We start from the raw sequence: 15,364 nt of genomic DNA on the forward strand, positions 1-15,364 counted from the left end.
TGCTGCCTGCAGTTTTTACAGCGAAATGCCCAGATTCATTTTGCTTTGGACGTGTTGTGATCACGTGGAGGTCACAGCGTTTTTCAAAAGAAAGCAGTTACTTTGCAGTATCTACAGTCTATTTTTGGAAGTATTCAGTGGCACAGTGCATCAATGCCTGCTTGCCCTGAATAGCTACAAAGCATTGTATGGGAAGCATGCTTCACACAGAAATGGAGCAACCAGATCACCTATTACAAACTCTGAAGTGCTACTACAAGGAATAGATTGTAGTGGGAATGAAATTGATTATTCTTGGTTGGATTTGTTGCTATAATTGTAGTCTTGAGGTTGAGAAATCAGCGTCTTTCATCAGTAGCTCAGCACTCCCTTGTCCTACACTTTAGAAAGTTACTCTGGAAACAGACTGGATGAAGCATAGGCTGTGTCACCTATATATGTGCATATATATTTAGTTATTTTGAGTTGGAACAGTCAAATCAGCAAAGGTAACATCCTAAGTGGGTGCAAAGTCTAGCATGGGAATGCTTTGACAGAAGATCATATGTCAAAACAGCAGGCATATGGGAAAAGGCAAAAGGTAACTCCCTGGAGACACTCAAGACAGGATTCTCCCTGGTAGGGAAGTCTTTCCTTGTAGGTACAATAACAAATCTTTCCTGAAGCACCTGAGGCACCTGCTCAGCTCATGAGTTGTCTCCTTGGAGTTCAGAGCCAAATGACCCTGGAGGTTTATAACGAAATTTGATCCCTTTGATCCCAGAGCTGTGCATGCGAACTGACGGTACGAGTTTCTGGACAAAGAAATGGCTTGAACCACACTGTTTTGGAAGTCAGTGGGAAGAAAAAAAGCTGGAAACTTCTCCGTGAACTTGGGTATTCAAGTGGATGATGGTTAGAGACCCCCTGTACCTCCTTGGTTATTTGATGTGAGTCAGGCTCAGGTCCTCCTGTCTATTCCTTCAGATTACCTTCCTTCTTTCCTTCCTTCCTTCCTTGCATTCCTTTCCCACCTTCCAGATTTTTCTCATCAATCTCCTCCTAATGCTGTGTAAAGACCAATTTAGAAATGCAGGAAAGTCAAACTGGCAGATTTGCTCTTCCAGACAGTGGGACCTGTTTTTCTCAGCTGTGCATTTATCCAGGCTGGTTTCCTCTACATGCCATCCACTGTCTTCTGAGACTCTTCTGTGGGTGGAGTGATGGTAACTGCTCTTTTCTACAAGTATTTTCTCCTTCAGCTGGTACTAATTTCACATTTCAGTTTCTTCTGGTTCTTTTAGCATTTTAGGACAAACACATGGATCTGTAGATCTGTGATAAAATCATCTAAAACAGTCCCTTGTAAAAGTAAACTTAATTTTATTTAAGGTTCTGAGAAACATGAAAGCATTACTTGACCTAGAGTTCAGGATGCCCTGTGCTATTGTCAGATATCCAATTAATTTAAATTACATTAAAAAATGTCAAGCAACACAAACCAAGAGGACAAGAGACTGTGTGCTTTTCAGTCAAGCCACTCACTCACCTAATTTTCTCCCTTGTAAAATTAATACTTCTGGATATATTTGCAGTCTCCAAAGAGGAAAGTCTATGTGTTGTTTCTCCAGCTGCTGTGTGTTTCAGCAGCATGTCGTCAAATTGCATGTCCTTTATCCGGCTCCTTTGGGATGTGTAATGTACATCACAATAAGAAGCCAAGGATGATACAAATAATTATAACATGTGATACAAGCCCACTGTTATAAAGTCAATCTCTCAGCAAATTCATCAACTCGACACATGATGTACAGTACCAATTTTATGTAAATGACTTGCCTAATCCTGCTGGGCAAAATTACTCCCTAATGTAAACTCTGTTAAATTCAGTGGAGTTACACCAGGAATTCATTCTTTTGCTCGTAAGATCTGGAGCCACACTTTGTATATCTCGTTCATCTGGAAACCATGGTAATAAGAAAATGAGTGAAATCACTTGATTATGAGATTCAGAGGTATTATGTTCTCCTTTGTTTAAAACAAAAGACTACCTTAAATATTGCACATTATTATAATTTATGAATATGAAGTATTAACTTAGAAAATTATATTGATTTCTAAAACTCTTAAAGGGCAACGAAATTTCTGAAAGAAAATTGACTGGTTTCCACTGACTCTTGCAATCTTTGGATCAAGAATTAACACAGGTTTAATAATTAGAACATAAAATTCATTGACATTGCAAACTGCTGCAAAACAGACATTCAAATGAGACTGAAACAAGCACGTAAGGGAATTAATGGCTTTTGTTGGGGTTATATGTTAAAAAAAAAACCCCAAACAATACCAAACCGCCTCCCCCCTTGCAAAAAAAAAAATCCCTAGACAGTTAAAACCCTGTAACTCACAACTAAATTACTCTAAGGTGGTAAAAAATGTGTCAGTTATCCTGAAGGTTGAAACTATACATAAATAGTGCCACCCAGCTTTTATTTGTACAAATGATTTATTTTTTAAGAAACTATAATGCTGCTATGCATAGAGTCTAAATTAATCTTGGATAAAAAATAATATCTGGGAAGTTTCTGGATACATTCAAGTTTTATAGCGCAGCCTCATCCAGGATGCTAATCCTGAACGTCCAAGGCTTTGGAGGTGCTGCAGGTTTATGTCACAGAACCCTGAAATACTGGCAGTGGTGCATCCTACAAATTCCATGTTTAGGTTTGTGTCATCAAATCAAAGCCTGTCACTACCAATTTTCCTTTTACATCATTTGCCAAACTGAGAAAGGACTTATTTTTACTTCAGAAATCTTGTAAAAAAGGAATGTTCTATGAAGTGCCCCCACCTTTTGATGTTAGATTTCTGTCTATAGGGGGGAAAAAAAGGCCTGAAAACCCAATACAAACCAAAACGATACCAACCAAACCGAACCATACAACTCTTATGTAATTTTGAGCATAATTTTTCCCGATGTGACACTGAAGAACCATTGAAAATTCCAAACTTCTTGTCAGAGAACAGATGCCATTGCTTTAGCTCAGCTCACAGAGGCAAGTGGGATGACCAGAATATTTTCAACAGCTTTCTCAGCCCCTTCCCACTAACCAAACTTAAATGGGAGTTGTTGGGTGATGTTTCAGGAAGTCTCCTCAGCTTGGCTACTGCCTGGTCAACTCCTGCTTTATGTACAACAGTTTTGTGGCACCCTGCTCTCCACTGCAGAGCTTAATGGAAAGAGTCTAAAGCAATGAACCCTAACGCAATGTTTGTGGGTTCTTTGGAATGGTTATTAATCAAGTTTCAAGGTGGACCACTGCTAGACAAAAGCAGAATCAGGCTGAGTAAAACATGCGTCATGGCTTCTTTCATTTCAAGTAATGTCATTGAAAGAAAACAAAAAAGGCAGACATTACATGCCCAGGTTTGCTCGAAAAAGCCACCCAAAAGATTTGTACGTTGGAAATGTACCTTTATTTCTTACTCTTCTTTTTTTTTTTTTTTAATATCTTCTGCCCTCCAGATGGTCTGCTGTGATGACATACACCTGTTCAGCGTCAGCTATTACCCACAGCGACATATGGCAACTCACATATTGCCTGGGCTGAGGGGATCTGGGATTCAGGTCACCTGGGGTCTGTTTTCAAGTGGTGTGGTGGCAGCTGTAGGAAACACGATGACTGACAGAAAATCGCTGCTCGTCTCACCAGCAGAAAAATGTGGATGTCTTTAAAAAAGCCCAGCAGCTGTATCTTAACTTCACCATGTAGGTGCAGACAATACAAGGATCAGCCTCTTGAGCAGACAGCACAGTGGAGGTGCAGTCCTGTCACTTTGCATGTTTTCGGTGGTGGGAGTTGCTCAACAGGGAGAAATTCGGCTGTTATGGTAACAAGTCTTGAAAGGTGCTGGCTCAGGAGGGCTGAACTGCCTCACAGCATAATGAAACTGTGGACCTCTGCCCACTGCTAGAACAACACCTGAGATGAAGTCTCTGTAGGTACCGAAATGTGCAAGTGATTTATTTGTTCCTCTGCTACATCTAGTTTGTGTGGGCTGCCACAATACCATAGGATACAACAGAAGGTAGCTTGAGAGAGAAAACATTTGGTGCTCTCTGGAAGCTGGGCTGCTAGCAAGTGGAAGATATAGTAAAAAGAAAAAAAATAAAGAAAAATAGCATGGCATTTTTTTACCTGGATTTTTCACTGTTGTTGTTGAACAGATTTGTCTGTCTCTGGAAAAGAGACTGTTTTCGTGGTCTTTCCAGTGGGGGGAACTCATGGGTGCCACTGTGGTTTTGAGATGTTCTCTAAATATTGTTGAGTTTGAGCTTTAGATAGGTTTCTGGTGAGTAGCTGAATTTCTTGGAAGTTGTCCAAATCAAACAGAAAATGAGAGCTTTTTAGAGGCCCAGCATACCTCCCACATTTCTCAAAGTGACGAGACATGTCTTTTTCTTCCTTGCTGATATTTTATTCTGTATTTGCAGTCAAGGAGGGCAACTGCATTGCAGCTGAAGAGAAATCTGAAACAGAACAAATTACTTTTGTAAAACCTTATTTTGAGCATCTCTACCTCTGAATCCAGCCAGCGATGACATTTCATGAACTGTGGAGGAAACACTTTGAAGTTTGAATAGAGGAGGTCCGATTTTTTTTCTATCTTCTAATTTTCAGTGCCTCTTCAGTGCCTCAGATTGAGTTTAGCCCTCATACAATAGGCCTAACGTGGCTGTGGAACACACGTCTTAGCTCTGGTTGTGGTGGACAAGATCTTTCTTTTACAGCAACAAACTCTGAAAAGCTTTCACGTGTGCTCCTGGTTTAATAAGATATTTCCACATGTACCACAGTTTAATATAGAGGTTATTGTAAAGAAAGCAATAGAATTATTCAGACAAAGACACTATTTTGCCACAGGGCACTCCTGTTTTTTGGAGTCTATGTGTCACAAATTCTAAGTTCTTTGTATTTCTCCTACAATTTCCTACCTAAGGAAAATAATTTAACAGCCAACAGTTCAGACAAATTTTGTAGACATTATTCAAGGGAGATCTCCTCAATGGAGTGAGGGCTAAGAATAGTAATACAAAATTAATCAATGTTCTCAGTTAAAAAGTTCAGTCTAAATGGCAAATGATTTCTCCTTTTCAGTGATCATTTTCATAATTTGTGGCTTTCACTGAAAAACATCACCTTGCTGGTCCCTGTAATGCAAAGGTTTCAACAGCAAGCTCCCATATGGTCTCCTCATTTCCATCGTTTATATTTGTACGGATTGATGGTTCTGAAATGAGAAAAACAATGAGGAAGGCAGAGGAAAAAAAAAAGAAGATAAGAAGATGTAAAAAATTATTCCGAGGAATGTCATTTACCTTCCTTAGAAAGCATGAAGTGCATATACTTAAACATTGCTCCTCCAACATCACAGGCAGCATCCACTTCCCATTAATTTCATGTAAGATTGCATTACTTGCTATATTCACACTAAGCCCATTGAAATTTGTGGAATTATTGATGTTTGCCTGCAGTATGAATAGTAAAATATGGGACCAAAGATGAGGAAAAAGAAGGTCATTTCCTGTCAGAAAATGAGCGTATGTTCATTCTAATGTGCCATTTTCTAACAATCCAGGTATTCCACCCTTTAATGGTGCTGAAAGAATGAAATAAAAGTGGGGAAAGAAAACAATAGAACACCTTCTCAGCACCAGGCAACCGAGTAATTTCAGTTCTGGGTCATCCATTCAGTGTCTTGAGGAGTACAGATGTTTTATTTTCCATTGCTGGACAATAACCATGTGGTGAACGTCAATCGCTCCATGTTTATGAAATGGTATCTGGGTTTAATTTCTGCTGTCTGTCAATTGAAGCCTTTGATCTTGGCCTGGAATTATTTTTTCCACTTCACTCTAAGTGACTAGAGGCTACTGCTGTCACTGACTCTTCAATTCCTGATTTCACTTTGCCAAGATGTAAAAGATTTATTTACAGGAGTTCTTCCAAATATGATCCTTAACTGTGGTTGTTTTTTTTTTTCTTCTACCCTCAAGGTATTTTGCAGTGAGTTGTTGTAGGATTAACCTGAAGTAAAATACCCAGCACAAGGCAGAGTGGAACAGAGTCTATGTGAACAAACAGATGTATTTTAACAAAAAAGTTCAGTTTTAATAACCAATTGCAGCTGGGATTTTAATATACTCTTCTTTTTTGAATCAAACTGAAATTCTTGGTGATATGTGTTAAAAATTATGGTTTAAGTTTCTGATGATCAAGTTACATAGATTAAAGTAATGGATACCAGACTCTGCATCAATGCAGTTATAAATATGGATGAAATGAATGTACATTACACACTGTTATAAATCTGTGTGTTCAAGGAAAAGCATAAATCTCCATCACCTTTTCCTCTTTGGGATATGAAAGGTATGGCTATTTTTACAGTGTTTTCAATGAAATTACAAGTTGGGGTAATTTGCTTGTTCTGAAAGACTTCTGCATTTTTACAGGCACTCATTTTATTATATTTATATTTTTAGCATTTTATTTACAATGGCATGTCATTTAAACACACAAAGTAGTGTGTGCTGGAAGGAGCCACATGACCTTCCAGACATGAGCACAAGCAGGATGATGGTGCATTCAGAGGCATTTATAAGTCTGTGTGACATTTGTAGAGGTTTCTGCCCCTGCAGACACTCGCCAGGTGTGGCATAACCACGTCCCTTTCCACTGTTTCCTTTCAGTGCTTGTCAGCGTGCAGCCAAACAGTGGCAAATAAGAGGATGTGGTGAAGGCTTATGGTTAGAGGGAGAGCTCTGATTCTAATCTGTGACAAACCACTTGCTCCTCGCTGTGTTCTGCTGGGGAAAGCCCCAGAGCATGCTTTTGTTTTTTTTCCTTTGGTTTGGTACAGCCACAGAAACTTCAATGAATGTTGGGTTCAAACACTTCATCTCTGATCTCCAGCTGATTTCTGATACTTTAGGAGATACAGACATAGGGTGCCTCCTGCAAGTCACAGCTCTCAGCCCTCATCCAGAAGGAATTTGCTGCTCTTCCTGCACACTTTGAAGCAGGAACCGTGCTCTCCTGTGAAGCACACATGGAAAATCACCAGTCTCTCTGCTCTCTGTGGAGATAGCTCCTTGTCCTGATCCTGGTCTGCTGCCAGTTTGCTGTGGCCAGAGGAATGGCCTCCTCAGGAGTGGCAGGAGCAGTATTTCCCTGCTATGTGTACAGCCAGCCCTTATCATGGTCTACTTTTCAGTCCTCATGAGTGGAGTCTAAATTCTCTGAGACACTCCAGGGAAGGGGCTAACAGGCTGTTTCCATAATATGTCCTAGCTTTTGGATGACCTACTAGTCAATGAGAGAGACAGCAGTCTAGGATAATTGGAAACATCATGGGGATGGGGAGAAAGGAGATGGTTTTGTTTTCTTTGTGAGTGATTTTGATTCTTCAACACAAACAGGACTGCTTAAAGATAACAAGAACTCTCTCTGGTCAGCAGATTCTGTGGAGAGCAATTAAGGAGCTTTTCTGATGCCTGGAGGCTATCATGAAGCTCTCTTTCTCAACAGAGATCTATAAAATCATGCTCCAGCCATGAAAGCAAGAACTGGCTAAAATCTGACCATGAGCTTGAGCCAAACTCTCTAATATCCTAGGAGGCAGTGAGATCAAAATGTTGCCAGGAAAATACCCATCCATTTAATGACATAAATATTAATGGTGAACCTCGTTCCAAGATACACTGAAAAGTTCATTTACTTTATGTGTTCAGTGGGGGGATTTTAACATTATATTAGCTCCATTTCACATGTTTCAGGAGGTTTTTCACACTGAGATTGATGCTAATTGAATGAAATTTTGCCTAATCTTGGATTTCTCACTGATAAACCTTCCTTCTGTTATTTGGTACTTCAGAAAAGTGAAGCTGATGAGCTGAGAAACACCACATTTTCAAATAAATGGCCATGTGAGTTTTGAAGCTCAGTGATCCTCTCCATTCAATCTGCCCTGAGTGCAGCACTTGCAGGAATACTCCAGCCTTCTAGGGAGCCTGAGCTGGTGAAGCAGAGGTCTGGATTATGATAACATATCTTGGGAATTGGCAACACCCACTGAAGTCAATGGTCAGGTGGAACTCTCAACTTCAAATATCTTTCTGTAGCTGCAGGAATTAGCATAACACCACGAACCCAGTAGGTGCATTGCAAAATACATAAATAAAACCTGAGAAAATATGATAGTATGCTATTTTTACATTGGAAAACCTCTGATTTGTCCACAGCTTCATCTCCTGTGCCCTGTGCACTTAGTAGGATCAAAGATGGCCCACAGCCAGAGGAAACACCAAGACTCAGAATAAGGAGAGTCCACCACGATGAAAGTCATTCCCAGTGGTTTGTCCTGGCACCAGCAGCAGACAGAAAGCAGCAAAGCGTTCCTGGAAGCTGATGTACGCAGGGCTGGAGCAGATCAGCTGCTCGTGTCCCCAGTCCTGAGCCTGTTCTTCTGGGTTCAACAGCAGCAAGGAGGCAAAAGGCAGCAGAGAAGTGTAGCCCACCCCTGCCTGCAGCTCTGCCTGCTGACCGTGGTGGGGCCCTTCAGAACCCATCTCCCTGTTACCTATGCACAACTTTTCATCTCCACGGAGACCCAAGCTCCCCGTGTCTCCTGCGGGATGGGGCTGCTCTGACACCGAGGTTTGGCCTCTCTGTTATTCCCCACGTTTACTTGCCTAGTGCTTTGTAGGAGCCGCTGTCCCCTCCCCGCACTGAAATCTGCAGCCTCTCTCACACATCCCTGTCCTAATTAACGCCTCCTTTTTCCGAGGCTCTTCCCCCGCCCAGCCCTCACTAAATCAATGGGCAAGCTTGCGTTCATTCCAGCGGGACCGGATCAGCCCTAAGGCAGTGGGCTGAGCCTCTTGCTGCACTGAGCAGTCACCTGGCAGCCTTCCTTGGTCTCCAGCCATCACCGGCTTGCCTCTGTGGTTTGTGTGGCTTTTTTGGGGACTGCCAGCCTTCAGAGCCCAGCCACAACAGCGGCTGCCTGAGCACAGGATTCTGCCTGAGCACAGGTTTCTGCCTGAAGCCCAGCTCACAGACTCAGCCGAGGGTATTAAAGGAGATCGGTGGAGGGTATGTATGCCACAAAAAAAGTCAGGTTTTTTCAGTCCCAACTCTTGCACTTCTGGTGGCCTCCTCCTGCTTTACACCAGAGCAAAACGGGAGCTCACAGCAGAAGTTTCAGACTTGAGTATTCCTCTGCTGGAAACAGGGGAACCCAGTCCTTCAGCGAAGCTTTTCACCCCACTGTTTTGAGAAAACAGGAGCATGACTCACATCTGAAGGCCAGCACCCCTCTGGAAACCCAAACTATCCATTAAGACAGAGGGAGCTGGGCTCTTTGAGCTCTCCAGGTGCATGTCCTGCCCCAGGTGTTTCCAGGGGGCCATGGGCTGAGCTGCAGCTGGAGAGCTGGATGCAGCAGCTGGTTTGCCACCCCAACACAGCCCCAAAGCCACCATCCCACGACTTGAAGGAGCAAGACGAGGGGGCTGTCCAAGCCCCTCAGAAGTCACCCCAAACTCAGCTCCTTCTGAGTACAGTAAAATGCTTCAGACAACAGGTCTGCTCAGTAGCATTGTTCCCAAAAACAGCAATTGCAGGGTCCAGCCTGTGAGACCCAGCAGTTAAATATGCAGCTCAATACATGCAGGGATGTAGAACCAGGCCTTAGAGGAGGTCCAGTCCCATGCAGCAGCTGGATTTTTGGATATCTCCACTCTGAGAGGCAGAGCACCCAGAATGCTAGATTCTGGGAGAAACATCAGGTTTGGTTGCTGACAGAATGGTTTTTTTGCTGCATTACTTCAATCCATTTAAGATGCTGTCATAAATTGTGGCCACAGAAAGACGAAACCTTCCCAAAGTGTGTCTCTACCAGGTACCAGCAGCACAGGCAACATCTGTGCCACTTCTCCATGGGATGACTCGCATAGCTGAAACACAAAGCAGCAGCTGTCCCTGACATGGATGTCAGAGTCTGATTGGGTGTCTGACTAATCTTTGGACATGCAGACTTTTTTCAAATTAGTACAGAGTCAGACACCAGCCATAAGGAGAATTTTCATCACTTTTATTGCTATTCTGAAGGATTTCTTGAAAGCAAGTAAGCTTTTCACTCCCTGAGAATTATTGTAAAACACTGTGGCTATGCTGAAAAAGACCTCACAAAAGAAAATGTAGTCATATATTTTGAGCAGTTTTCTCAGGAAGATGTTGAACACAGGCCTGTGATCGGTCCTCAGTTTTGCTGACAAGTTCTGGGTCCCCACCAAATAAAATCACACATGACTTCTAACATCCATGCACTTTGTGGCACAGCAGGAAGAAGACAGGTGGCCTTGTACACGGCCAGTGCTCTACATGTGGCCACCTTGCCAGTGGTCTGAGGTCAGTTTTCCAGCGCCTCAGTTCCTTCTTTCTCCTCGAGTCTGTTTCCTCAGCACAAGTCGTATTCACATGACAGCCAACAGATTTTATGATGTGTCCAGCTGGTCAGTTTGCTCCTTTTATCTCTTGAAAATGCCTTCAGCAGGCAAGCATGGCTTTCACCAGATGCTGAGAAGATCTCCCATTCTTTGCAGAGGCAGCCTCAGCTATGAGAGTCTCATCTCAGATTTTTGCCCCATTTCACCAGGACAGCAGGAGATACTGCTGACCTTCTGCAGAGGTGCTGACCAGTGAGATCCCCAAAACTACAGATGAGCTGCTCCCTAGCCTTGCCCTTCCAGCCATCCCATCCTTCCCTGTCATGGAGGCCTTCTCTACAGGCTAGAAAATTCTGAGTTAGCAAGTACTGCACCAGAAGCTGGGGCATGGCATGTTATCCATCCCAGCTATTTGCTTGGAGGAATTCAGCTCCATGGAGTCACAATCTAGTTCATTGTCTGCTGCTGAAGCATGGAGGAATTCTGGCAAACCCCCATGGAGATGGAAGGTTTTAACATCCAGTGGCCCAGAAAAAGTTCAGTCCTGTCTTATTCTGTACATATTATAATTTTATATTCCTGTTTTCTTATTAAATAAAAACTGCTCTGTGTGATTGCTTATGTATTAATACACACTATGAAATATGCCTGAGTTAAGGGCTATGGGAGAAATCTTGTAACAACATTGCACAAGTGATAATTTTTTTTCTTCTTCAGTGTTTAAAAATAGTGAATCTAAATTCTTTATGTCAGGGGATATTTAAGTTGGCTGGAAGGATTAATTTATTTTTATTAGTGTCCCAGAATATTTTGCACTGGAGGGACCCTGTGGTCAACATATTGATGTTACCCCACAGTATTTTTGTTTCTCTTCTAGCTGCTTTCGGTTTGCTCTGCAGCCAGCCTGAAGCCTAAGTTCTGTCAGAGTTGTTGTAATAGGTGCTCATTAACTGAGGTTCCTTTAAAATAATACCTGGCAGTCCTATCACTGCACTGTTTTATCTGTGAAGCCAGCCTGCCACCAAGGAGACGTTCACTCACTGCTGAGGGTGTGATTTGGACTGCCCCACACCATGTCATCAGGGTGAAAGCACAACTGGTTACTTTGGGGCATCTTTCCTAGGTTTGTGTTTCCTCACTTGGCTAAGGTCAACACAATTTCTTCCACAAATACAGGTTAGATTTCTGGATGGAAAAGGGTGGCACAAATCCTGTCCTTTCACTCTGCACGTGTGTTTCTCCCCCAGGAACAAGTTTCAAGTTTAGGAATGATCCAATTATCAAACGCGGATCAAAGAGCCAAATTCCCTGGGCAAGCACCGTTTTAAGTCACCATGTGTGACATCCAGCCAGCACCCAGCCTCAGCCTGCAAGCTCTGGTGAGCATTTGGGTGGCTAATGGACATCCAGCCCTGCTCAATGGGATGTCCCCATGTCGGGATAGGCAACAATAAGCAGCTAATTTAGAAGCCTGAATATTTTGAGCACCTGAAGTCTAAGAAGAGTTTTCAGGATGTTATAAGAAAATGTTAAGAACCAGAAACTGTGGAAAAACCATTTCAGGCTGGATCCCCAGGTGGAATTAGCCCTGCCCTGTCTTGCAGTCTGGTGGATACAAATATAGTACACATCACCTCAACAATGGGGTACCACCAAACAGGACTGCTTGATCCAACCCCTGCTCCTTCACTGTTTGATGTGCCTGGTTCAAGAGATCCTATAAAAACTCCTTTTCAACAGCTCTCTGAGTATCTCATTCAGATACCTCATCCCAGTTCCCATCCAGAATTTATGTCTCAAAATGGAAAAAATCTAGTTGCCAGCTTTTTTGTGCCTCAGTTTCTCATCTGTAAGCTGCAAATCTCTGTGGAAAGCAGTAGTTTTACACACTGAAAGCAGTGTACAGTTCCTAAGAAGCTGATATGAGTGTATATGCTCACACACACACACATTCACACACAGAAAGAGAGAGCTGCTGATAGGAAAAAGGGGGGAGAAACTCACTTCAGACCCACCTTTTTGTTTCAATAAGAGATAAGTTGAGTGTGCTCTATTCCACAGCAGTAATGAAACATCTTTTCAGTGTGCCTAACAGGGCATACATTTTTGGACATGAAGTCACAGTGATCTGTGCCAGCAGCAAGACTGAACCCATCAGAATGTAAAAGCATTGGTGGTGACCCTGGAGAGAAGAGCACTTACCATTGTAAATGAACCAACAAGGATATTCTGCCCAATAATGTACACAATGAGCAAAATTGTACCAAACAAAATGGAAATTTAAACGAAGGCTGCATTCTATGGACTAACAATAAAGGCATTAATCAAAGCATACCTTCATAAATGTGAACCCCTATGTTCCTCACACAGGCAAAGAAAGAAAACGTTGTCATGATCACAAGAGACAGGGTTGTTAGGTAGCACATTACTGTTTACATGGGGGATTTTTATTTCAAGTCCTTTACATGGAGCTCTTTTCCACAAAGAATTCATAGTTCCCATGTATCTGAAAATATCAACAGGTCTGGAGCCTGCGGCTGGATCCTGGAGAGCAGTCAAGACTTCCTGCTTTTTAAAAGTGAAGTCTACAGCCTGACACCCAACACTTATTCCTCACTATTGGTGAAAGGTAGGTGAGAAACGATGGGGTCCTCTGCCAAGTCTGTTGACTGAGTCCTTCCTACTGAAATATCCATCAGCTGCTTTGAAAACTGCAAGAGAACAAACATCACTTAAAAGGCATTTCCGTAATCTGACCTCCTGTTGTTTTGCTACCCATGTCATAAACCCAAGTTCATTTCCTCTCCTGGATGCCAGACACTCAGAACAAGATGTTTTTCATCTTCTGCTTAAGGGCTCTCAGGTGACTCCCCAAAGGCCAGCCCCACCACTCCTGCTTGATAACTGGAAGGTTATGGGCTGCTTCTGTAGGCTCTGCTGCCACTCAGAGGCAGCCACCTCCATAAATGACCTGTTGACTTCATTTGGTGGCCACACATGAGCAAAGAACACGTTGCATCATCTTCTGGTTGTCAGCAAGGGAGAGTGAGGCAGGCAACCAAGGGGAAAATGTGCTTGAAAGCCTGGATGCAACCACACAGGGTGGGAGTGAACCCACAGCTGTCATTTTAGGAGGGCTGGCAGAGGTCAGGAATGAGCTGTGACTTTGGCAACAACACAGAAAAGGGTCTGGCAGGACATAATTTGTGTCCCCTGTCCTTGCTCCATCAGTTACCAACTGATGTCATCAACTCTTAAGGACCACAGTTGTCTACTACTAAGGATCCAGGATCTGCAGTCCCCTTGATGAAAGCTGTGTCCTCTGCAGCAGTGGTTGATATTTGCTGGTATTTCATGTGTGAAGCTTTCTTGTGCATGCAGACACCACTTTCATTGCCCACAACTAACTCATGGCATTCGGAGTCAAGACTCTTTCTAAATTCCCTGCTGTTAATTAAAATTCTGCTAATAAGAACAGAAATAGCTCGAGCAGTTTGGGGTTAGAAAGTCCATGCTCTCCTGAACCACAAAAACGGAGGGATCTCCTCCGTTCTGACTCTGGCCAGAAAAGTCCTTTCAAAGACCATAGAAGGCATTTTAGTGGCTTCTAGTAAGTGCTGACTGTCCAAGTCCAGCATCAATAACAGGAAATAGCAGGAAACAGAAGCACCACGTCAGCACTACCAGCTAACCACATTTTGATAGCACATGCAGGAATAAAGGCCTCACGCTGAATTAGATCACAGAGAACTAAATCTTTACCTTCACCTGATTTTTTTCTTTTTTTTTTTTGGTGTGTTTAACATCATGAGCATCACACTTGGATTCATTTAGACACACTGATTCATTAGATGGCCCATGACCTTAATAAATTTAAATTACCAGGAAGGGGTAGTTTATACCAGAGTCTTAGTCATAGAAATGACTCATGGTATCCACCCACACTAACCTTTGTTTGGTCTCTCCAAGTATGCCAGGGCTTGTCAGCCTTTCACGAATGGAGTTCTTTGATTCCCTCCATGAGAGAAGGACATCAAGGAAGTCTGATTGCAGGAACCAGCTCCCTGTGCAAAGACACAAAACAATACCAGTGACCTTGAGAAGCTGAGGACTTGTTTTCTCCTAGAACATGATGTGCTGCTGGAGGGAAGTGTCTCACGTGACCTGAAGTGAGGTAAGAGTGCAGGAGGGGGGAGCAGGGCTTGTGCTCTTCTCACAGGCTGCCAGACTGTTTCTTTGGGAAAATGCTCTTACGGGAGTTTCCACAAGCAGTGAGGAGCACAGAGAAAGTAGGGATTTTGTTCTTCTTCTGAGAATTTGGTCACATTCAAAAGTGAACAAAGGTACTGAAGCAAACATTAAAAGAAGAAGACGAATTCCAACCTCCTAAAAATTTTCTTTCCTGCCTACCCTAGGAACTCCCACCGTGGTCTAAAGCCATGGCAAGAGATATTTCAGACTTCCTTGGTAACTATTTCTGGAGACAAATACCTAAGAGATGCATAAAACCTATTTTGGTAGTGCACTGCTTCGGGCAGACAGGCAAAAACACTCAGACCAGCCATAACTTGGGTCTGACAAGAACCTTGAAAACTGCATCTTGACAGTCTTCCCAGATGACCAGGAAAGTCCTTGAAGGACTTTCCAAATTCTGATGTAGACCACAGAACACACTGCAGCCCTGAGATACTACTTAAGGAGATCATCACAAGTCAAACACACCCCCCCCCACGCTCCCATTCGAGTTCCCTGTGCAAAACACAAAACAATACCGGTGACCTTGAGAAGCTGAGGACTTGTTTTCTCTGAGGACATGAGGTGCTGCTGCAGGGAAGTGTCACACTTGACCTGAAGTGAGGTAAAATTGTGGGAGGC

The 15,364-nt window shown here is 42.9% G+C and overlaps 1 long non-coding RNA gene across 1 annotated transcript in view; it reads right to left on the reverse strand.

Moving 5' to 3' along the window:
- Nucleotides 1-10,211: 10,211 nt before the first annotated feature.
- Nucleotides 10,212-15,364, reverse strand: part of LOC125320549 — a 62,574-nt gene continuing 57,421 nt past the window's right edge. The window contains exons 2-3 of the long non-coding RNA XR_007201174.1: nucleotides 14,439-14,553; nucleotides 10,212-13,200 (exon numbers count right to left, since the gene is read on the reverse strand). This is a non-coding gene — a long non-coding RNA (uncharacterized LOC125320549). The remainder of the gene's footprint in view (nucleotides 13,201-14,438; nucleotides 14,554-15,364) is intronic.

This window comes from Corvus hawaiiensis, chromosome Z (assembly GCF_020740725.1).
Source record: "Corvus hawaiiensis isolate bCorHaw1 chromosome Z, bCorHaw1.pri.cur, whole genome shotgun sequence".
Classification (NCBI taxonomy): Eukaryota; Metazoa; Chordata; class Aves; order Passeriformes; family Corvidae; genus Corvus; species Corvus hawaiiensis.